Below are 22,153 nucleotides of genomic sequence, written 5' to 3' on the forward strand. Positions count from 1 at the left end.
CCATTATTTCTCAAATCCACTATCTCACTTCTCCTCAGATCAGTGCACCTGTACTCATTTCCCATAAACTCCTTTTAAAAAAAAAAAAACACAGAGGCCATCTCTATTTACACCAGAATGTAGAACAATAAATTGCCCAGCCTGCTGGTAATTATGGAGAAAATGAGGAAGGGAAGCTGAAATTTCTTATTCCAAGAGAGAAATTTACTTAAGCATTAAAAATACAATACTAGATCTTATATGTAAAATTTCTTCTAATTGTTTTCTTTTGGTTAATTGTTCCTGTCAAAGAAATATAATTTCAAGGGTTTCCAAAACAAAATCCTCTTTTAAAATACACAGTCAACGGCTTTTAGGTATCTGACAAGTTAATTTAAATGCTCTTTAAAAACAAATAATTTGCACCATGAACATTTCTTCTCACTCAGTTTTCCTATGCCAGACATGCATAACTTTCCCTTGCAAATGTTCCAGCTCTCTCTGTCTCATTTGGTATTTTATCAGATTGGATTGTAAATCTTTTGACCTGACTCTACTATTTTCTTTATTTAAAATATTGAGTATATGCTACATAATGAGTTATATTTCACCAATAATAAGCCATAATCATTCAGATGTCTTTCATAAAATGCTCAATCTATTTTAACCTGCATTTTTAAACCCTTCTCCCACTTTCAATTTGCATTATTATTTTATTATTCCATGAGTCTACTTTCATGACCTCCAAAACTGATGCTGCTGTTCTTCCTGGACATAACAGTGTAGGACAGGCAGCATAAAAGCAATCCAAAATTTGCTGTCTGATTAGGATTTTGTTGTGGTTGAAAAATGATTTATTTCCATTCTCTCTTTCACCTTCTTTGTATCCTTCTCTCTGCCTGCTATTTTTGTTTGTTTCAGGCTTCAAGCTGAGACTACACTCACTAACATTTTCTAGATCATCGGAGGTTATTAGCAAACAGCTTCAGAGAAGCCAGACAGCATGTTTGCTCTTTTCATGTTGCTGTATTTCAGGTTTTGATGGTACAGAATCTATTAAGAACTTCTCCTGTACTCTTTTTTTCCACATAAGCTCTTTGTTCCTTATGAACTACAGAAAAGAAGGTAACGCACATACTGTCTCTTGATTTCACAGCTGAAAACCAGCAGAGCCACAAGTTCAAAGTTAAAGAACATTCTAATTTATACAGAAGTTGGCACATGTCTTTACATCACCAATGCACACATCCAGACTAGATTCAAACACGGGATCAGATGCAAGTAAATTATAAGCTGCATATATAATAAAATACATGCAAAAACACAGGTGCAGTTGTAATGCTTAAAGCCTTGAAAATCTGCCACACTGTGCATTTTCATAGTTTATTTTCCAAAGTCACCATGTTCTTACTACAAGCTTGTTTTATAACCTGCCAAATTCTAGAGACTGCCAGCTCCTCCAGTTAGCTCTCTGGAATACAAAGCCATCTAAATCTATTAAGTCCTACACAGAATGAGATTTGGAACAATAAAAATCAATGGCTACCAGCCCGTTTTCTTCACAGAGCATGGTATTCCACTGAGGGGTTTTCACATTCAGGATGATAAGCAAGGAAAGTCTTGGTAAGTTGAGGAAATAAAAAAAGAAGCTGTTAAAGTACTGGCTTAAGAATTAATAAGTGAACTGTAGTGTTCAGAGATACCTGTTTTCTGCAGAGGAAACAACCAGAAACCAAAAGATCAAGAGAAGGAGGTGATGGCAGCAGAAAAGGACTCTTGCAGGTTCTGCAGAAAGAGGAAATTTGTGAAAACACGAGGAACACAGGAAAGCAGAGAGACAAAAAAAGTAACTCATTTACTCATTCAATAGTGTTAGCAGAATTTGCATATTCATCCCTGTTTCATGGGCTTTAAAATTTTGTTTTTCTCCAGCTGTTTTTCTTATCACTTCAGCATGTTTTCACACAGCCACTTAACTCTTAGACACTCTTGCTAGCAAACTGCTGTCATCTTTCAACTGCTCTCAGGCCGTTTTAATCTCCCAGCTGCCTCTCTTAGCACTTGTAACATGATTGGCCTACCCCATCTTGTCTGTTTTTTTAAATAATTTCCAGCTGCCACATTTGGTGTTGTAGATACTTTTCATTCTCTCCCCTAGAACATGGTATTTTGGAGTGCTTCTGTGGGCTGATGGAATGACAGCAGATTTCCACAGCCTCTCTCTGCCCTAGTAGGAATGTCATTCAAGTCCTTTTGTGATTTTCAAGCACCAAACTGAAAACTCACTTTGGCTACTGGCAAATGCTGGGAAGCTGAGAGCAGGAGAACAGCATGGTGCTAAATCACCAAGGTGGTAAAAATACAAAGGTCCGTGATCAGATAATCAAGTCTCACCTCTTGCTGTTTCACAGATCTCATGTATCTTGTTCTCTAAGCACTGCTCAATCTCCCACACTATGTGCAAAAGCTCCGAAATTTAGAAGAAATTTCAGCTAATTTCAGCTTACAATTTGTAATCAGTAGCCCAACAGCATCCCCAGTCCCTACACTGCTCTTGCAGACTGACGTGGAAAAGGCTCTATGTATGTTTAAGAAGTGTACTTTGGTACATGTAAATCCTTTGATTTTCAGGGTCAAGGAAAACACTTTATCCATAAATTCCTCTTAACTGTTTAGAGAGTTTAGAGACACACCTGGTGCTTATACTTAGACATTATTTTGGCACTGTAATGCTTTCTTGTTACATTGGTCATGTAAAATTTTGTCTCAAACCTGTATGGCTATAGGAAAATCTGACTGTGATCTTACTAATTGTAATAAAAAATAAATTCCAAAGTTATTAGCCTCCCTTTTCTCCATATTTTGGTAAAACTAAAATGAAATGTGGCCTTGTGAGGTACTTAAAAGTTATGGAATCTTAACTGGGTTTTCTACAAGCTCCCTTTTAAAGTGTCACTTGAATAAACATGTTTGAGAGTTCAGAAAATAATATTTTTTTAAAAACCCACAAAGTTCTTCTCTGCATATCATCTAAGTTTCTGTCTGATTCACCCAAGGCTGTTCCTTTTTATTGAAGACCTTTTCTTATCCAGATAGAACCTTAGATTTACCCACTGGAGAGGCCAGGGTGAAAAACCTTCTCTGGAACAGGTGCCCACTGTCCACAGATGAGCCATGGCAAAAAGTGTTGGCATCCAGCACTTGCTTTGAAATAGATCACAAACCCAGAAAATCCATTTATAAACATTTCATCAGGCTGCAGAAAGGGACACATGTTTGGAAGTGCCTGAGAAAGGAACCCTTCTGGATCTGCCTGCTCATTCTAAAATTGTTAGGAGAAAGGAAGTCTATCCCAAGGCTTTGAAAAAGACCACAAGGAGCTTCCAGTTTGAGTTTAAGAATGGATTTGGTCACTACAGCAGTCAGGAGAGAAGCAAGCATAGAATTAGCAGGATTAAGTAGTGGAGAGGCTGGAAAATGCATTTTAAACAGAATCACAGACAGTTTCATACTGAGTGAAAACTGCTTCCCTCTCTCAGGGTCTAGTGGCTGTCTCAAAAGTGCAGTGAAGTCATTGAAAGCTCTCCAGATACCTTCAGAGAACTTTGGATGGGGTCTTGTCTTCAGACTAGATGGCATTAATAAGGTGCATTAACAGATGTTTTCAAACACTCCTAAAGTCAAGACAGCTGTGGGATCTTTGCAATACGTGAGATTGTTATCAGATCTGAGAATAACAATCCCAGGTTCCTCCCCAGTTTGATTTCTGGTGGTTCCAAAAAGCTTCTCTGATAAAAAGGGGAAAGAATTTGCAAGTCAGCTCATGAAATAAAGGAGAATCAAATTCCACAATTAACTAGGCCATCATCTAGCACACACAGTTCCCCATACCTGCCAAGTACTATCAATGTTCTAAAAAGAACCCTATTAATAAGAAATGTTATTTGGAATAGACTAAGCTGGGGTTGCCTAGCTCCAAAGAAACCAAATATGCTGACCGTGACACAGCACTCTGAACTTTCCACATGAGATCACTAGATATCTTTGACAGTGAGAAATGAGAATGGGATTGTATATTCACTATACAAAATACAGAATCACTTTCTATATCTGGGGTTGCATCAAGTTAAATGGCAAGAATGGGTTCAAGTACTTTCCTTCTTCAAAAAAAAGAAAAAAAGACAATAGGATATATAACCTCCTGCTCCTGCAATGAATTAGACAAGCCCTATGTGCTGATACCAAACACTATCATTCTCTATCTCACATTTAGCAGTGCTGAATTCTGTAGTCTGGTGCAAAGCAGGTTTGTTTCTACTAGAGAAAATTGAAAGTCATTTCCACAAGCCTAACTTTACTCTAGGAAAATTAATCTCCCTACTCTTGCTCTCTGTTTGAGACAAATAGATGCCCTAAGTTCCAATGAGGACCCTCTTTCTGCTGCTTGTTAAAGGATGCAAGGGGGACTAGCTCACCTGAGGTAAAGCTTGCTTCTGTAGATTCCTCACCCAGTTTTATTTTCTTCTGTATAAAAGGTTTTCAGCTGATTTACTATTTTTTTAAAATAGAAATATAAGGGAGGGATTACCTGGTTTAGCCTCTGATTAAACCTGAACTAAATCCTGAAGGCAGTTCATAGAGACAATTACAAAGCAATATGGCAACACAATAAATTATTAATGTATTCTATCAACAGCAATGATACTCTGCTGATAACTGACAGAACAATCCCTATTAGCTGGAAAGATATAACCTTAATTATGATATCAAATACAGGCAGTAAGGAATAACAGTGAGCACAGCCTGTGTTTAGATAGACCATTTGACACCATTGAGGAAAAAGTTCACATTATATTTCAACAAGTTTGCATTTCAGAAAATCAAGTTGATTTGGGGAAAATTTCTATTTGAAACTCTCAAAATATTTCCTGTAAAAAGCAGCATCTCCAGTTCATTAAAGAAGAAAAACATCATCTAAGAAGAAGGAAAAAATTAAGGAAAGTATTCCACCACATTTTTCATAGCTTGTAACAAAATTTTCTCTGGAAAAAATCATTACACCAAAAATCCATAAGCACATAGTCCATTTAAATAAGTTCTTCTATGAGGATGAATGGAGGTGCACAAGAACTTCTAAGAGCTTGGAGACAAGAACTATATTCTTGTTTTGGTTAATTCTCAAGTCCCATCTTCCAATAAATCTAGTGTCAGCATCTAGTTAACAGAGCTGACACAGTGTGGATGCTTTATAATGTTGATATTACAATACATATTTCCATATAGCTTTTGCAAATCAGCATTTGTAACTCTCTAAAAGCCACAGACTGTAAGTCAAGAACAGATGTCACAGACTTAAATGACTACTATCAAACACTGAGATATGAAAGAATGGGAAGAATTAACCAAATATAGTAAACAATTTAACATAACTGCATATTGAATTTTATCTCACATGTGCTATGGAATACCAGATAAGTATGCAACATATTCATTTTATGCACACAGCATGTATTTTTTGCAAATTGGTTTTCTTCTTTAAATCAACAAATTCTTTTAGCATTGAGACAAAGTTGCCTCTTTAACTTACACACAGGTGGATGAACGTAGCTGTCTAGAAGTCTTTTCTGCAAAGCCTTTTCCTCAACCTTTCTACTTTGTTTTGTTGTACAGTATATCAGTTTGGTTGGATCACTTCTGCTCACTGCAGTGTGAATGTATGTGCATGCATTTGTGTGTGGACTGAGAGTCAGACAACGTGTGGAATGTAAACAATACACTCTCCAGGTAACTAACACAGGTGTGGTAGCACAAAGCTGCAGAACCAAACACCTTAGATGACTCTCTGCAGGAGGGGAGTTTCCAATAAACTCAGTATCAGTGGACCAGGTTTTATCCTAGTGTAGCTTTCACTGAGTTTGTCCTGTCGTGGCTATTTTTGAAAAAAAAAAAACAACACCCACAAACCTGCTAGAAAAATACAGACATTTTTTCACATTAAAAAGAGAGGAGCAGACTATATCAGTTCTTTCAAAATACTTGAGCTAGAATTATTGCAGTTTTAATGGTAATTTTTACCTGGCTGAGACAGAGGATCAATACAGAATGTCTGTTTGTTAAACAACTTCTGCTCAGACAAAAGAAGGCAGCAGGCATTTTGTGAATGAGTAGTCATAGGAAATCTGTATTTTTTTGAAAGATGGGTTATTTAAGAAGTTGTGAAGGAGTGTGAAAAGTTGTGGCCTATAAGCAAAATGATTGCTAAAGTTTCAGCTCTTCATAAAGCTGCAACAGAAACTCACACCTGATCAGGGATCATGCTGTAAAATCCAGCATTTGCTGAATTACGGAACCACAGCAATTGTATAAATTTGAGCATTATGTTATGCATCACCACTAGTTTCCCTCCTCTTTTCTGGACAGGACTACAAGTGTACTGTCAGCAGATACAGCCCACAGAGACAACCAAATGTTTGCTGCTAGAACACACTCATGGAGCTGGTAATGGCCAATCCCATTTCATCCTGCACAACACCAGCCAAAATAGCCACCGGTGCTGCCAGACTCAAAATATCTCACTGCGTCCTTCTGATAATACCAAAGGACAGGAGTTCCACAAATTCAGATCTGTCACCCTTCTGAAACAGATGGAACTTGATGAGGAAAATACCATAAAATGCTGAAGAGCCAGTTGTATCATAAAACCTGATTTGAGTCAATCGAGCCAATGGAATCATAAAACAACTAAACAGCCAAGTGACATACAGACCCCCTCCTTTTTTGCCATGGGTGAGAACAATCTATCTTTATTCCCTGCATATGTAGCTACTGATATACAGGTTTGATGACATGTTATTACTCAGAGCACACATAAACTCTAGATTAATGTACTTGTGCTAAGCTGCAACACTGGAGAGCTAACTGAACGCAGAACCTGCAGCAGTGACAGGTATCACTGGGACTCTCAAGTACAAGTTATTCTTATGAAGTCCAGTGCAAAGTTCAGCCACTGAGATTTTGATCCACAGGATCTGGTCAGCGACTCACACAGGAATTTGACATATTCATACTTAAAAAGTAAGTACCTTGATTGAAGCTTCTGAGGTTAATAAAAAATTAAGTAACATCTTTTTCTCGGATCAGCCCACGATCCATCTATCCCTGTCAGTGCAACTGACCCCACTTTCCAGTGCCATATCTGTGCCCACCATCTGAATTCTATGTCTATTAGGGAGTCTGTGAGGGCATGAAGGGACAGTGACCTGACAATATTCAATATAGAAGCCACTGTCAACTCTCAGTTATTTTTGCTACATCAGTCACATAAATAAAGTTTTCAGTCATTAGCAGCATACACATTCCTAGTTTCAGATTATATTTCAGCCAAGTGACTGCATGAATACTGGGTCAGATGTGCAATGGCTATAAATCAGCAGATCTCTGCAGCTTCCTGTACAAGTCTGGAGACCCAGAAGAAATGCAAATCTGACCTGAAACATTTAATAGACAAAACTAACTGTTACAGGTAAGAGTCCACTTCTAAAATATTAACAGAAGAAATCGCATGATTGTCTCCAGATGAACACTTCCCAAAGACACTGTTCTTGCCCTAAACAGATACTCCAAGGTGCAAAGAAACAGATAAAGGAAAATAGGGGAAAACATGATACCAAAGAAGCTTAATACAAGATCTTCAGCTTCTCCAGTCTTTCCAGTATAACTGTCTTTTTATCTCATTAAGGGTAGTTTATTTGAAGAAAGAGGATGGGAAGAGCATGCATTTGTTCTGAACCAAATTTAATCTTCACTTAAAACCAAAAATCCCCAAGCCACTGTCAAAGCAAAACTGTGACCCCAAGCCACTCCCAACTGTCAAAGCATTTCTATGACCGTGCTTATAATAACAGGTAATGGCCTGTCCATACTTTTTACCACAAAAATGCTCCCATAAAGTAAAGGAAATAAAACCCTGTGTTTGAAAGCTCTTTGGCATAGGAAATCATGAGGTAGTAATAATGAGGTGGCAGTAATGAGGGTTTTTTTTATTCCAAGCTAATTCAAATGATTGGAAGATCACTCCCTAGTGCCCCCTCAACTTTAAGAGAAAAAATTACCAACAAGGATAATAATGGGAGAGGGAGATTCATACAGAACCAAATCCTACAGAAGAATCTATGAAATCTGCATTCAAATCATAAAAATGTTGAGGTAATGTAGAGGGAGCCACAGGATGGATTTTAAGGGCTTTTAATGCTAAGTTTACTTCCATTGTGCTGAAGTCACTCTCACTTAGTATGAAACTTCATTCAACACACAAATAGTGCCTGAAACAACAAAAAGCAGCCGCTTGGCCAAGGTTCCTAACAGATCTGTGGATAAGACCACAAAGCTTTAGTCTACAGGGAAAAGCAGTTGACTTGGCAAGTCTGTCTGTGGCATGCTGACCTTTTTTTCAGAAAAGGTCACCACAGAGTCAGGTTCCTGAACTTCTCAGGGATTCTGCAGCTCTACTGCTAGGGATCTTTTAGACTGTAGAATCATGATAGCCCAAAGCAACATGACATATTCAGCCATTTTTTTAAATTCCCACAAAACCTTTTCAGAAGTCTAGAAGCAATCAGAGGTGGTATCAGCCCAGTTCTTGGTGATCAGCAACTGCAACGATTGCTGAGAACTTCAGCAAGAGCAAATAAAAACAACAGCACTTCAGGGAAAGGTGGATGGTTTTTGGGTGTAGGTGAGGAGGTCTGATTGTCTGTTGTCTGCTCTGCGCACAATAATGACATTTTAGCTCACAGTGCTAATCAAACTGGCTTTTTGTTGCACTCAATGCACTTGAAAAGAAAAAAAAGTCACTGATTTTTTTCCCCCAGTTAATTTTTAGTGGAAGAAAACTGTACTATACACCTTGGACTGCAGTAATCAAGTTCTAAGCCACAGCAGCTTATAATCTATCTGCTAAACAAGCAAAGAGAAACCCTAGTGTTCCACAGCATTTTAAGCAAGAGAATGACAGACTGAAACAGGTTTAACACTGATACTAGGTTAAATCTTAAATCAGGCGTGCAAGGCCTTCAGTTTTCAGGGTGTGGCTCACATGGAATGATCAAACCAGTTTTTAGAGGTAAAAAACCCCACATAATTAGAGTGATTAGATTATAGAGAATTGTAGAATAACTCAGATACAGAGCTGTAGATGCTATAAATCATATTATTATTAATAATTCCAAATGAGAAATAGCTGCTTACAATGTTGAACTTTGTGATCATTCTTTTCGGTGAAATTATTTTAAATTTTCTTCCAGGTTCATTTATTTTATGTAGTTATATACTTTATACATTTATCTTTAGTTTATTTTGTTTAGGGTACAGCATACAAATAGCTTAAATAAGGCAGAAGAAACTGAAAAAAAAAAAAAGGATCTTCTAGCTGAAATAAAAAATAACTTTGGAAAAAAAATCAGGGGGTGTGGACTAGATGACCTTGAGAGGTCCCTTCCAACATGAAGAATTTTTTGATTCTCTGATAGATACTTACACATATTCTACATCATACGTTACAAAACTTATGGTATATACCATGTCTTATATATACTGTACAATATATAATTACTATGCATTTTATATTAAATATTCTATATACATCACAGATTCACAGAGTGTTAGGGGTTTGCAGGAACCTCTAGAGATTATTGAGTCCAACACCCCTGCCAGAGCAGGACCACCACAATATCTAGGGCAGGTCACTCAGATACGCATCCAGACAGATCTTGAAAGTCTCCAGAGAAGGAGACTCCACAGCCTCTCTGGGCAGCCTGTTCCAGTGCTCTGTCACCCTTGCAGTAAAGATTTTTTTCCTCATGTTGAGGTGGAACTTCCTGTGTTCTCATTTGCATGTGTTGTCCCTTCTCTTATCACAGAGCACGCCTGAGAAGAGATTGGCCCCTCCTTCTTGACACCCACTCCTGATGACCTTCTTCTCTTCCACGTGCTTCGAGATGACCTCTAGAATGTGCTGCTCCATCATTTTTCCAGGGATGGAGGTGAAGCTGACTGGTCTGTAGATTCCTGGATCATCCTCCTTGCCCTTTTTGAAGACATCAGTTTTCCTCCAGTCCTCAGGCACCTCTCCTGTTTGCCATGATCTTTCAAAAATGATGGAGAGTGGTAGAGCAACACCAGCCAGCTCTCTCAGCACACGTGGGTGCATCTCACTGAGGCCCATGGATTTGTGTATGTTCAGTTTACCCAACTGACCTCTAACCCAATCCTCACTGACCAGTGGAGAGTCTGCCTTCCTCCAGGCTTTCTCTCTTACATCCAGGGTCCGGGATTCATGAGGGCTGGTCTTAGGAGTAAAGACTGAAGCAAAGAAGGTATCCAGTAACTCTGCCTTCTCTGCATCCTCTGTCACCAGGGCTGCCACCTCATTCAGCAGTGGGTCCATATTTTCCCTAGTCTTCCTTTTACCACTGAGCCCTTCTTGTGCTCTTTTACTTCCTTAGCCAGGTTTAGTTTTAGGAGGGCTTTGGCCTTCCTTGTGGCCTTCCTACGTACCCTGACAGTGTTCCTGGAGTTCTCCCAAGTGACAAGTCTCTACTTCCACAAACTGTAAATTTCTTTCTTCCATGGGACTTTCTTCAGGAGCTCCTAGCCCATCCATGCAGGTCTCCTTCCTCTTCTACCTGAAGGAATGCACTTATCTTGAGCTTGGAGGAAGTGACATTTGAAAATTAACCAACTCTCTTGGGCGCCCCTACCTTCAAAGTTAGCCCTCTGGAAGTCCAGGGTTGCAAACCTACTTATTGCCCTGCTTCTTCCTTGTAAAATACTAAACTCTACCATGTCGTGATCACTGCCACCAAGGCTGTCCCCAACCTTAATATCCCCGACCAGACCTTCTTTATTTGTTAAATAAATAACAGTCCAGCAGTGCACCTCTCCTCATTGCCTCTTCTACTACCTGCATCAGGAAGTTACCATTGATGCACTGCAAGAGCCTTCTGGACTGAGTATGCCTGGCTGTGTGGGCTTTACTACAAATACCAGGGTGATTGATGTCACCCATGAGCACCAGGGCATGTGATCTAGAGGTTACCACCAGTTGTCTGTAGAAGGCCTCATTGACATCTTCATCCTGGTTTGGTGATCTATAGTAGACACCCACAACAGCAAACGTGTAAAGAAAAGAAAATTAAAGAAAAGCTATTCTGATTGTTTGCTTTAAGTAAAGTTACAAACTAAAAAAGTACTAGCAAAGAAAAAGAGTAATCGAGAAAAAGGGATATTTCTATGTTCTTGACCAGATATTTTAATGGCACACTCTTCAATTCAATGTGTATAACAGAGACAACAGAGAAGAAACTATGAGCACTAGTAGTACTGGAATTCCTTATACAAAATCGATCCCTTCTATGTGTATATACATACACGTATGTGTATTTAGATACACATACATATTACAAACCAGTCCTAATATATAATACTGATGCATTTGCACTCTTCATTCTGCATGCAAGCAGAACTTTCCAGGTATTCTGAAATTCATCAGTATGGCATAAGGGGGCCTGGTAGTGCATTCCTTGCACATAAATATTTTTAAAAAGAACTACTGTGATTGTTTTTCAACCAAGTATTAACACCAGGCAGAATCTACTGCTGCTGTACAGAAACTGAGTAATCATGCCCCGTGCAGGTGGAGCGTGGGAGCTGAAATCCAGAGTCAGTGAACGAGGTTGCCCGGCAAGACACACACCCACCCACGCAGCAGCTGCTCCTGATGCTCCTGTCAATAGCCCCAACAACTGAAGGAGACAAGCTTTCTTCAAAGGTGAGCTGATTCAGCTGCACAAAGGTTTAAGGACGCTTTTACTGACGTTTTTGCTAATTATTTGCTGAATTACAGCTATCTCCTATTAAACAAAGGTAACATCTGACGTCAGCTGGAACAGGAGCAGACGCATAAGGACTGCCACCTGCTCTTTCAAATCAAGCTCTAAACTTGTGGTGACTTCAATCATCCTGGAAAAGACAGACCTTTAAACCTGAGGCTCTCCCTCAAACAAAAGTGGACTACAATCAGCAGGTGTTTTGCTCAGAAAGGCTCCTGTATAAACTTCTCATTGCTAAAAACAGCCCCAGGAATCATACAGATGCATGTTGGTACTGCCCATCTTCTATTTAGTGTCCTTACTGAAATATATTTTTGTAAGAGACATAAACACCTGAGGATCTGAGCCTCTGCTCATCCTCCTCTTCCTTATCTGCATCAGAGAACATGAATATATATGTGTATTTTTACTCATACATGAAAGTAATTGTTCTAATGCTTGTTATTTATTGGCATCCAGACAACAATCAGAAATGTGACATGGCAGCTTTGAATCTAGGTTTTGGTTGTACTCCTGAATATGAAGATTTGCATTCCAGAAAACGAAGACATTAACAAGGTTGTGATTAATGACCTAGAACTAATATCCAAAATTACAACAGGAGAGTGGAAAAAGGTAGTGACAAATACCAAAATAACTAGTAAAAGCAAATAAATAACAGTCCCTTCTGCACTGCTTTTATTAATTGAACAGTAAGTGACCACATAAGACATACGATCTTTTGGCTGGGGACCTGTGCCACACAAAAATCAGAACAAGCTACACTTCAGAATTATTTCAACTTCTTAAACATTATCAGATTAACACTGGTGAACCATTGTAAATACTGATGGATGACTCAGAAAGAGAGGATAATACATATTGCTCACCCCAAATGATGATATAGGCCTGTGATTCCAAGAACTTTAATGTGGGGATCCTCTTCTCTTTTGTTTTCACAAAAGATTCAATCCAGTGTTCCTCTAACACATTTTATTTTCCTTTTATTGAGTGCTATACAAAAGAACTCTCAACAGTTCGTTCCTTGCTGCTGCTGAAATGTAATCCCTGAGGTCCCCCCTTATAGTCCCTATCTTTGCTTATCACTAAGGTACATAGACAGAAAATCATAAAATGATAAAATCATGGTTTGGGTTTCAAGGAACCTTTAAAGATAACCTACTCCACCCCCCTGCAGTGAGCAGGAACATCTTCAACTAGATCAGGTTGCTCAGAGCCCTGGCCAACATGACCTTGAATGTTTCTAGGGACAGCTACCACCACTCTGGGCAATCTGTTTCAGTGTTTCAGCATCCTCATTGTAAAAAAAAACTTCCTTCCTGGTGTCTAGTCTAAATCCACCCTTTTTATTTTAAAACCATTACCCCTTGTGCTATTGCAACAGGCTCTGCTAAAAAGTTTGTCTCCATCTTTCTTAAAAGCCTCCTTTGAGATCACAGAAGCCATACACAAACCACTCAACCACGCTGAAGCAACCAACCACAGGAAAACAAAATAGGTTTGGCTGATTATATATGCTGTGGCATAGATGATACTGGTTTGACTTTGTACATACATTCTTTATGGCAATGCACAACTATTTTGCTTATTACCATTTAATGTTTTATAAACAACACAAGACCACAGCTTGGAAACAATGTTTTATACCAGCTGCAATATCTGATGTTATCTTATACTGGGAAAATGAGTGGAGCTGCTTACAACGAAGATTTGGAGATAGCACAGCAGCTGAGCTGTAGAGGCAGATGACTTCCTACAGACAAGAAGGACAAGAGGGAGCTGAACCTCACTGAGATGCTGAAAGATCTCTCACTAATCTGACATGTACATCAAATGTATGACAGTAATCTAACGAAAGACCTTACAAGTCCTTATGGGTCACTGATTTTCTATGAAGGTGCTTCTGGGTTCTTTCCCTTCCATCTAAAATATTTATATTTTAACCTAATAGGATATACAGAAGTTTGGATAAAAAGCTCTTTTGTCAACTATTATTTGGTTGTTTCAAAAACATTATCAATTGCATTGCAGTTACTGTTGAACTTAAATTGTACTCTAGGCATTTCTGTTTTCCTTCAAATGCTACATATATTGTCAGCCATATTAGCTCAAAGCTAAATATCAAATCTTCATCATATTTCTCTCTTGTGCTCCTTTTTCATTTACCTTCACAGAAATCTGTATATAACCAATAGTGTTTTCTGAGGTGCTGATATAACTGAACCAGAATCTAAACTGAAGTTCTTATTTATATCAACACTTCATATATTTTTAATGTTCGTGGTCTAATTCCTAAATCAGCCTTAGAGTGTTGTTTGCCTTTCTCGTCTTTATGAAGATACAAGAATGGCATGTCTGATGGAGGATTAAAAGAGGACTCCAAGATCAATTATTAAAGAAAGCAAATAATATTATTTTCTAAAGAATATGATAGCTTTTAGAAATACAGTGCTGTATGTACAGAGCCTGTATAAATATAGGAAAGCAAGAAAATAAGAATGAAATAAATCACTAGTTCTGAAACAAAAATATTATTTCTGATATCTAAACCATTGGCCTACATTAATTCAAGTAAAACATTAATCCAGAAATGCAGGGGGAAATACTGACCATCTTAGTGACAAAACACTCACTGACTTGAGGGGGACCAGGATTTGACCCCATCAGTGTGAAATATTTATAGTTCCTTCTAATCCATTTTAGGCATTAAATTTAAATGTGCTTTGTTTATTTTCTTTGCTCCTCCTTCCCTTTTTGGAAAAAATAAAATAAAATACAAAGACAGGAAGATAACCTGGCTACTCTAGTAGTTGGCTTGATGTGTCCTAAAACATTTTTTTGGCTTTATACTTACAAGGTTGTCATAAATGAATCTTTCTCATAAAAGAACTCAACAGAGGAAACCCTTCTGGTACAGTGTTCAGGAAAACAAAAAGTATTGAAAGGACAGATTTCAGAAAAGGGGGCAGTCTCAAAAAGATCTCAAAATATTGCAAAATAAAAAGATGCCACTCTGTTTGCTCTGGAGAGAATGAAAAGTAGAGTAAATGGTTGTGCTAAGGTGTATGGTGCTCTGCCTACCAGCTCCTTGTATATAATCTAGGTAGTCAGAATTTGTAAAATAATAATTTAGGCTGACAAAACTGCATATTAATTTAAGTAATGTACTGTACCTAAGGATCCTTGCCAGCAGTCTCATTTTGCAGAAGGATGTATCTTCACTGCTCAAGTTCTTGGCTGAGGGAGGGGCTGAAGGAGCAGAAGAAAATTCACACCACTGTTGCCCCTGGCATTTCAGTTCTGTGTTGGAAAAGCATTAATCACTTCAGTATCTTTCAAGTACTAAGTAAAAGATTTCAAAGACTCACATTCAAAACTCATGGTCTTTTCCCCTCTAGTCTGTATCAGGCTAGTAAGTGTATTTACAGAAGATACCTGCCAATAGCTAAATGGGTCCTTACAGGACGAGCCTGAGCATGGTGAATATGACAAGGTAAAAGTCTTTTTTTTTGCCTGCAGGACTGATCTAACACAGACTTTCCCCTCACATTTTCAGGACAAAAGAGCTTGGAGATGGACAAAACCAGCTAGGTACAGCATCAGCAGAAGTAGGTAGCAAATGTCACCCAGTAGCAAATTAACTGTTGTGAAATAACAGAGGGATTATATCCCTCTGGGATTTCTGTAATTTACTTGGCCTGCAATGATGGCAGTTGGGGTTACTTATGAACCACTGTCTGAAAAAGGGCACAGTCTAGTTAAGAGCTTGGAAAAACGTTAAATATGTAACTATCACAATACACAATGGTTAACTGTCCACACTGCAATTTCATTATATCATACAAAATGTTCTCCCTGTAAAAAATTATGTCACCACATCATCGATTCATGTGACTTGGTCATAAATTTTGCCTAATCTCATGTTTTCCTTAAAGCACCATATTCTAGAATTGGGTGATTGTGTAATTATTTCAAACAAAAACTAAGTTTCTAGCCCAGTGGTAAGTATAGTAAACCTTGAATCTATTACTGCATTATTCACCAACACCTCAGAAATAGCAATAAAAGAACCTCAAATATCCCCAGCTTTTTAGAAAAAAAACCCCAAACACCTTTTTGGTGTGCCTGGATTTTTCAGTACTTCTGCTGCACCAACTGTTTGGGCCTTCCTATGCAACAAGAATATTGATCTCAGGGAATCATTAGTAAAGCATCCCAGGAAAAAGTTTGGAGCTGGCTCAATGCTTTCTATCTCTAGGGGCTGAAAGAAATATTTGCAATGTAGATACACTGGGAAAAATGTAAGCCATGGCAGAACCTCCTCAGTAATAAGCAGAAATGGCTCTTACTGAACCCTAGACAAGGTATTTTAAACATTAGCAGAACAGTACATGAAGAAGGTTGATGCATTTTACTGATGATGTAGATGCAGAAAGTCTTGACAGGCTCTGATCATGATGTTGATGCCATCATACACATGGCAATGAAAGAAACAGCAGCAGACAATAATGAAAGGAATGTCTTAGTAAAAGAAAACTGCAGCCACAAGAAATGGTTTTAAACACCAGACTTTCATGCCTTATCCATTTGCACATTCTGAAGGTGACTGGAGCTCCTAAGGATTCTGGGACATTTTGAATGAGTCAAAGAAGCTGTGGCATGAAGATCACAAAACATTTTTAGGAGTTTTTGGCTTAAAGCATCATTTGGGTACGCTTGCATTTTCCTCAGGCACAACTGGATTACAAAGCACTGACAATGACAAGGTCAAGAGCACAAACATTTAACCAGCTGCAATTATGTTAGTAAGATGCTTCACAGCTCACATCTGGAGCTGGAATGGTGGGCCAGGATCACAGCAAAGCTGTGCTGAAACTCTGTCAAAGCAGGACAGTATATTCAAGTACTAATCTGGAAGCAGTGCCTCACTTTGTTCAGTTGCACTGATGCATAACTCAAGGACACTGCTAGTCTCTTCATGCATCCCCTCAACCTAAACTGAAAGAAAGATCAAAACAGGGCTAAGAAGCTCAAACAGAAACTCTAACACTTCTAAACCAGGAAAACTAATATTGACCAATGAGTAAGACTTTATCATTCCTTTTGACTGCTGCTTCCACTGGTTTCATACACAGCAAAAGAGTAGTTCAAGGTGACATGATAACATTACACTCACATACTTGAAAATTTTGCTTTCTGATTCTCTGATTCTCAGCTAAATCATCCTCACCAAAAGTTCTGCTCATAATTAAATGAAAAACATGAAACTTGGCATGAAAACCGTATCAAAACCCAGTACTGTATAAAATAGGATTTTCAGCAAAAATACAACAGATGCCTGTATCTCAAAATAATAAATAGACAGGGCAAAGTAAATAGCAGAACTGGGGCCAAAGCCTACAATTTTCACTGAGTAGCTCTTCCAAAAGAACAGCTCCACAGAACTGAATTAAACCACAAAACTACCATTAGTAAAAGTAGTCACAAAAATTAGCATTTGTGAGATCAGGATATTTTCCCCTTGGACTCAACAAAGCCTTTAAACATATACTGAACGATAAACAAGTGAGCAATTCCATCCCTGTGTGACAAGCTGCTTAAATACAACCAGAATGCCTAAGTGCTCTACAACACAGGGATGCCATTACTCACATACTTAATGATAAGCACATGGTTGTTATTTAACTTTTTATGTTGCCATGCCTAAAGAGAAGCATACAGCTAATTAATGTACAATTATGAAATGAGAGGTCTACACCCCTAGAGCTTACTGCATAAAGGAGAATACAGAGAAGAGTTAAAAATGCAGTACAGTGACATCTGTGAAACTAAACGTAATTTGAATCTGCCTTAATCTTATTTTACAGATGATCAAATTGAATTACGACAGATTCAGCCTTATTTCACACTAGTTTGAAAGAGGAGGAATAGTCCACTTCTTTGACGGAATCTTTCATTTTTTTCCTGTGTGTCTTGACACTTGATCTGTACAAGATGCCCACAAAGTGCTCTTCCCTTAACATTCAGTTAATTAGCTATATGCTGTTCTTAAAATTCTGTAGACTTAACAGCAGAATTGTTAAGCAAAAAGTGTCTTGTCCTGAATGCACTCCAGTGTTATTTAAGCAGATCTAGCAAGTCAGACTACCAAGATTTTCACATAATATTACTACTTATTTTCACTCCAGTAAATGCTTTTGCAATTTTAATTCATAGTAAAATTTTCCGGGTTGCACCAGAAACCACAGACTTCATGAAATCAAGGAAATTAGCTACAATACTTGTGGTTTTCTCCAAACTCATCTATGAATTATTTAGATGCGATTTATATCAGTAGGGAAAATTTGCTATCATATACATTGAAAGTCCATTTTCAACAAATACTGGGAAGGGAAGCAGTAACATTTTCAACGGTTGCCGTCTGTGAAAAAACATGTATGCAAATAAAAGACACACCGGAGTATTCTCCTCTAGATAGGTTAAAATGCTGCCATACTATAGAGGTTTTGATAGCCTGGCTCTACAGCATCTGATGTGTACTTTGGGATCTGTGCATAACTTTAGAAATGCGTTCTTCTATAAAAGGGAATAAAACATGCCAGCCTCGGCACAGATGTCTGCAGTAGCAAAGCCAAAAAGTACAATGAAACGTAATTTTAAAGTTATATTAAATGTCACACTCTGTGCTCCATGAGCTACTATATTTTAATTTGGTAACTTCCTGCAAGAGAGCTACTACTGCAGGTTTTTGCATAAGAATCACTCATTATAATTTCAGGAGGACTGAATTAGTCCTCCTCATCAGTTAGAATTGTAATGGGTTTTTGAATGTTTTGATCCTGAAGTTGGTGACCATGTCCCCACTTTAAAAAAGTATACAAATAGAAACATTTAACTTATGCTGTTGCAATTACTGGCATCAGTGCATTTTCTGCACAGAAATCTAAACCAATATGTGAATGCATGGATAGACTGAGGGCAAAGTACTCAGCCCCAAAGCCTGATCTTCCAGTCATTCCTTGCTCAGTGTTGCACATGATGCCAGTGCCAAGCATTTTCAAAACATTTTTTTATGGCTGTCCAAGCCTTATTTTACCTTGATGAGATGAAACAATAGCATATCTTCTAGTTAATATTTTTGCACATTCAATATTTTGCAATGTCCAACATTTGCACATCTCTCATTCCTTTCTTCTGTCTAGGAGGTTGTTGCTCAGCCTGAGTTAATAACCACCAAGTTCTTTATAGAAGTGCTTTTTAAGATTGCCTTCATTGATACAGAAACTGCAAGGCTTCAGGTATGGCATCCGACATCTTTGCTTGCCACTGGGTTTCCTCTGCATTATGAGGTCAATTCGCAATTACTGAACCTCCCTTTGTTCCCTTCTTACTAAGTTTATTATTTCTTGTTGTTCCCTTTACTTTAGTCTTAGCCTTTTAAGTTTGCCAACATTCTGCTGGGGAAGAGAAAAAGAACATGTTTGTTTCATGAAGAAAGCACTAGAAGCTGGGAGTGAAGTTGTGTTATATGGAACTTGTTTTAGACATGCAGGCCATCTGCCAGTTTGGTATGGAAAGGTAAGGAAAATTAGCCATGGAAAGGGAATTCCCAACAGTTTTTCCCTCTTTTCCGCATGTCTTTGATGTAAAAGGAAGGTGGGGAGTGCCTGGCTGTGCTCTTACAGTAAGAGCTTATAAAACTTATGTTAACTACATTACATTTTGCTCAAATTAAATTGACATTCAACAGAAATTCAATTGAATTTATCATCCTAAACCTTACACTTATCATGCTGACACATAGCTGTTGGGATTTTTTTCTCTCCAAGTCGTATGGAATATGGACCTTGAGCTTTAATCTCAGTGTAGTAGTTTCATAGTTTCTTAATCCTTTTGGGTTTGTTTTGCTTTTTGTTTGTTTGTTTCAGAAATAGATCATCTGGGCTTCTTTTTGCTTCTCTTAAGTAGTTTCTGTGTTCTGTGCCTTTTTGCAATCAGGTCTTCCAATTCCATACTACCCTTTTTCCTTCTGGAAGGTCTGGCAAGACCCGCTGATTTACAACCTGTACTGTTCTGTTGATTTAATCTGGCTGTTTATACATGCCAAGGAGAAGCAGCTCTTGTCACAGTGCACAGGAAGGCGTGGCACTGATTTTTTTGCATTTTCTAATACCAATTACAATGTCTGCGCTAGTGGGTTTGGATCCCAGACTGATCCTTGCAAGTCAGTTTGCTTTTGCTTAATGCTGTCTTTAGGCACATGAGATTTGTGAGCTGCTGTTAACCATGGCATCCTTTTTAAAATATTACTTTCTTCAGTATCCATTTCAACCACTGCAAAATTAAAACCAATTCTTGTGTTCCGTATTTTACACTGTTGTTGTCACACCATCAGAAAAGAAACATGAAGTCTGCTAAAATAAGATGTGTATTTGATAGGGAAATAGTTTTAAGTCAACCACGTGGTTGGCTTTAAAACAGAAGCGATCTATTTTATTATCACTGAATAATGAATTATTTTTCAAGAGCAAACCGCTCCTTGAAGGGCTGTGAATTCATGGCCTTCTCTGAAGGCTGGCACAGAAAGTCAGCTCATTTGAGACTGGGAGGCGAAACAGACTTCAGCTGTCCCTTGGTTCCGTGCGGTGATGAGCATCATGCCATTGCAAAACACACGTGCTCCCATTTCATAGAATCATAGAATCACAGAATCCTAGGGGTTGGAAGGGACCTCGAAAGATCGATCTAGTCCAACCCTCCTGCCAGAGCAGGGTCACCTAGAGTACATCACACAGGAAGGCGTCCAGGTGGGTTTTGAATGTCTCCAGAGAAGGAGACTCCACAGCCTCTCTGGGCAGCCTGTTCCAGTGCTCTGTCACTCTCACAGTGAAAAAATTTTTTCTGATATTCACCTTAAACCTCCTATGCTCCAATTTGTATCCATTACTCCTTGTCCTATCCCTGGTCATCACTGAAAAAAGCTTAACTCCATCTCCCTGACACTCACCCTTTACGTATTTGTAAACACTGATGAGGTCGCCCCTCAGCCTCCTTTTCTCCAAGCTGAAGAGACCCAGCTCCCTCAGCCTTTCCTCATCAGGGAGATGTTCCACTCCCTTCATCGTTTGTCCAGTGGTATGGATTAGCGTGAAGCCCGCGGAGCCGGACAGATGAGGCCCGGGCAGGAGGGTTTCCCTCCCGGGAGAAGCCCTGATGTGGTGGCCACACTGGCTGCAGGCAGCCGCCCCAGGGTGGGCCCAGCTGCGGCGGTGCTCGGGCTAGCACAGCCCTCGGGTGCCTGGGCCCTCTCCCGCTCCTCTGCCCCCTCCAGCCCCGCCGCCCTCTCCTCCCTCGGGCTCCGCGCCGCCGCCCCGCTGCCGAGAGACACCTCTCCCTCTCTCTTCACTTCCACACCCCACCCACTAGCTTTGCTTTCCTGCTCCATCTCCGCCACCGCGTCCCCTCTCCCTCTTCTCCTGGACTTGTCTTTATTTGGCGCTCCCGGAAGACGCCGGGCGCTTCTCTCCCTGCCTGCCCGGGCAGCTGGTGTGACGGACGGGCTGACTGACGGACTGACTGACTGACGGACTGACTGACACCGGCTCCCGCTGAGGAGGAGGAGGAGGAGGAGGAAGAGGCGGAGGAGGAGGAGGAGAAGGTAGAGCAGCGGCGAGGCGAGGCTTGGCGAAGGGAGGGGGGAACGAGTGACCGGCCACGGATTTTCCTTGCAGAGAGGAGGAGGGGGGGGGGAAAGAAAAAAAAGCAGGTAACTGCAGGGCGGGAGGGGCGGCAGGTGGGGAGCGGCCCGACCCCCCGGGCCCGGGCAGGCTCGGGGCGGGCCCGGCCGGGCTGGCGGCGGCAGCGGGGCGGGGGGCCCGTGGCGGGGGGCCCGGGGCGGCCGCGGACATCCTGGGGACGGGGGGGTGTGTGTGGTGGTCGCTGGTGGGAAGGGGAGCGCCCCGGGCGGCATCTGGGCCGGGGCAGCCGGTGAGGGCGGCCCGGGGTCCGCCTGGCCCCTCAGCCGCCCTCCCCCCCGGTCACCTGCGCCTCGCCCGCCTTCCCGCCTCCGCCCGGAGCCGCGGGGAGGGCGAGGAGCTGTCGGGAGCAGGGGGGGGGGGAAGCCCTGGGCTAAATACCGCAGCAGATGCGGGCTCCTCTGTGGGGCTGAGCCCGGAGCTCCTGCTCCTCCTCCCGGGCCGCGGTCGGTGAAGGGACTTCCAGGGCTGCCCGGCCCGGCTTTCCCACCGGGTCTCGGGAGTGCCCTCCCCTTGCTCATGCAGACCTGA

The 22,153-nt window shown here is 40.2% G+C and overlaps 1 protein-coding gene and 1 long non-coding RNA gene across 5 annotated transcripts in view; one reads left to right on the forward strand and one right to left on the reverse strand.

Annotated features, from left to right (window-relative positions):
• Positions 1-1,348: 1,348 nt before the first annotated feature.
• LOC127381319 (uncharacterized) lies at positions 1,349-22,148 on the reverse strand. Its single transcript, XR_007888685.1, has 3 exons — positions 22,004-22,148; positions 15,041-15,167; positions 1,349-1,764 (listed from the first exon to the last, which is right to left on the reverse strand). It is a non-coding gene; the product is annotated as an uncharacterized LOC127381319 (long non-coding RNA).
• CAP2 (cyclase associated actin cytoskeleton regulatory protein 2) overlaps positions 21,272-22,153 on the forward strand; it is a 70,443-nt gene continuing 69,561 nt past the window's right edge. For 2 of the 4 annotated variants that reach the window (XM_051611493.1, XM_051611494.1), the window contains exon 1: positions 21,545-21,633. The gene's annotated coding sequence lies outside the window, so the exon portion shown is untranslated. The other 2 variants (XM_051611495.1, XM_051611492.1) reach the window with 2 other exon arrangements.

This window comes from Apus apus, chromosome 2 (genome assembly GCF_020740795.1).
Source record: "Apus apus isolate bApuApu2 chromosome 2, bApuApu2.pri.cur, whole genome shotgun sequence".
Taxonomy (NCBI): Eukaryota; Metazoa; Chordata; class Aves; order Apodiformes; family Apodidae; genus Apus; species Apus apus.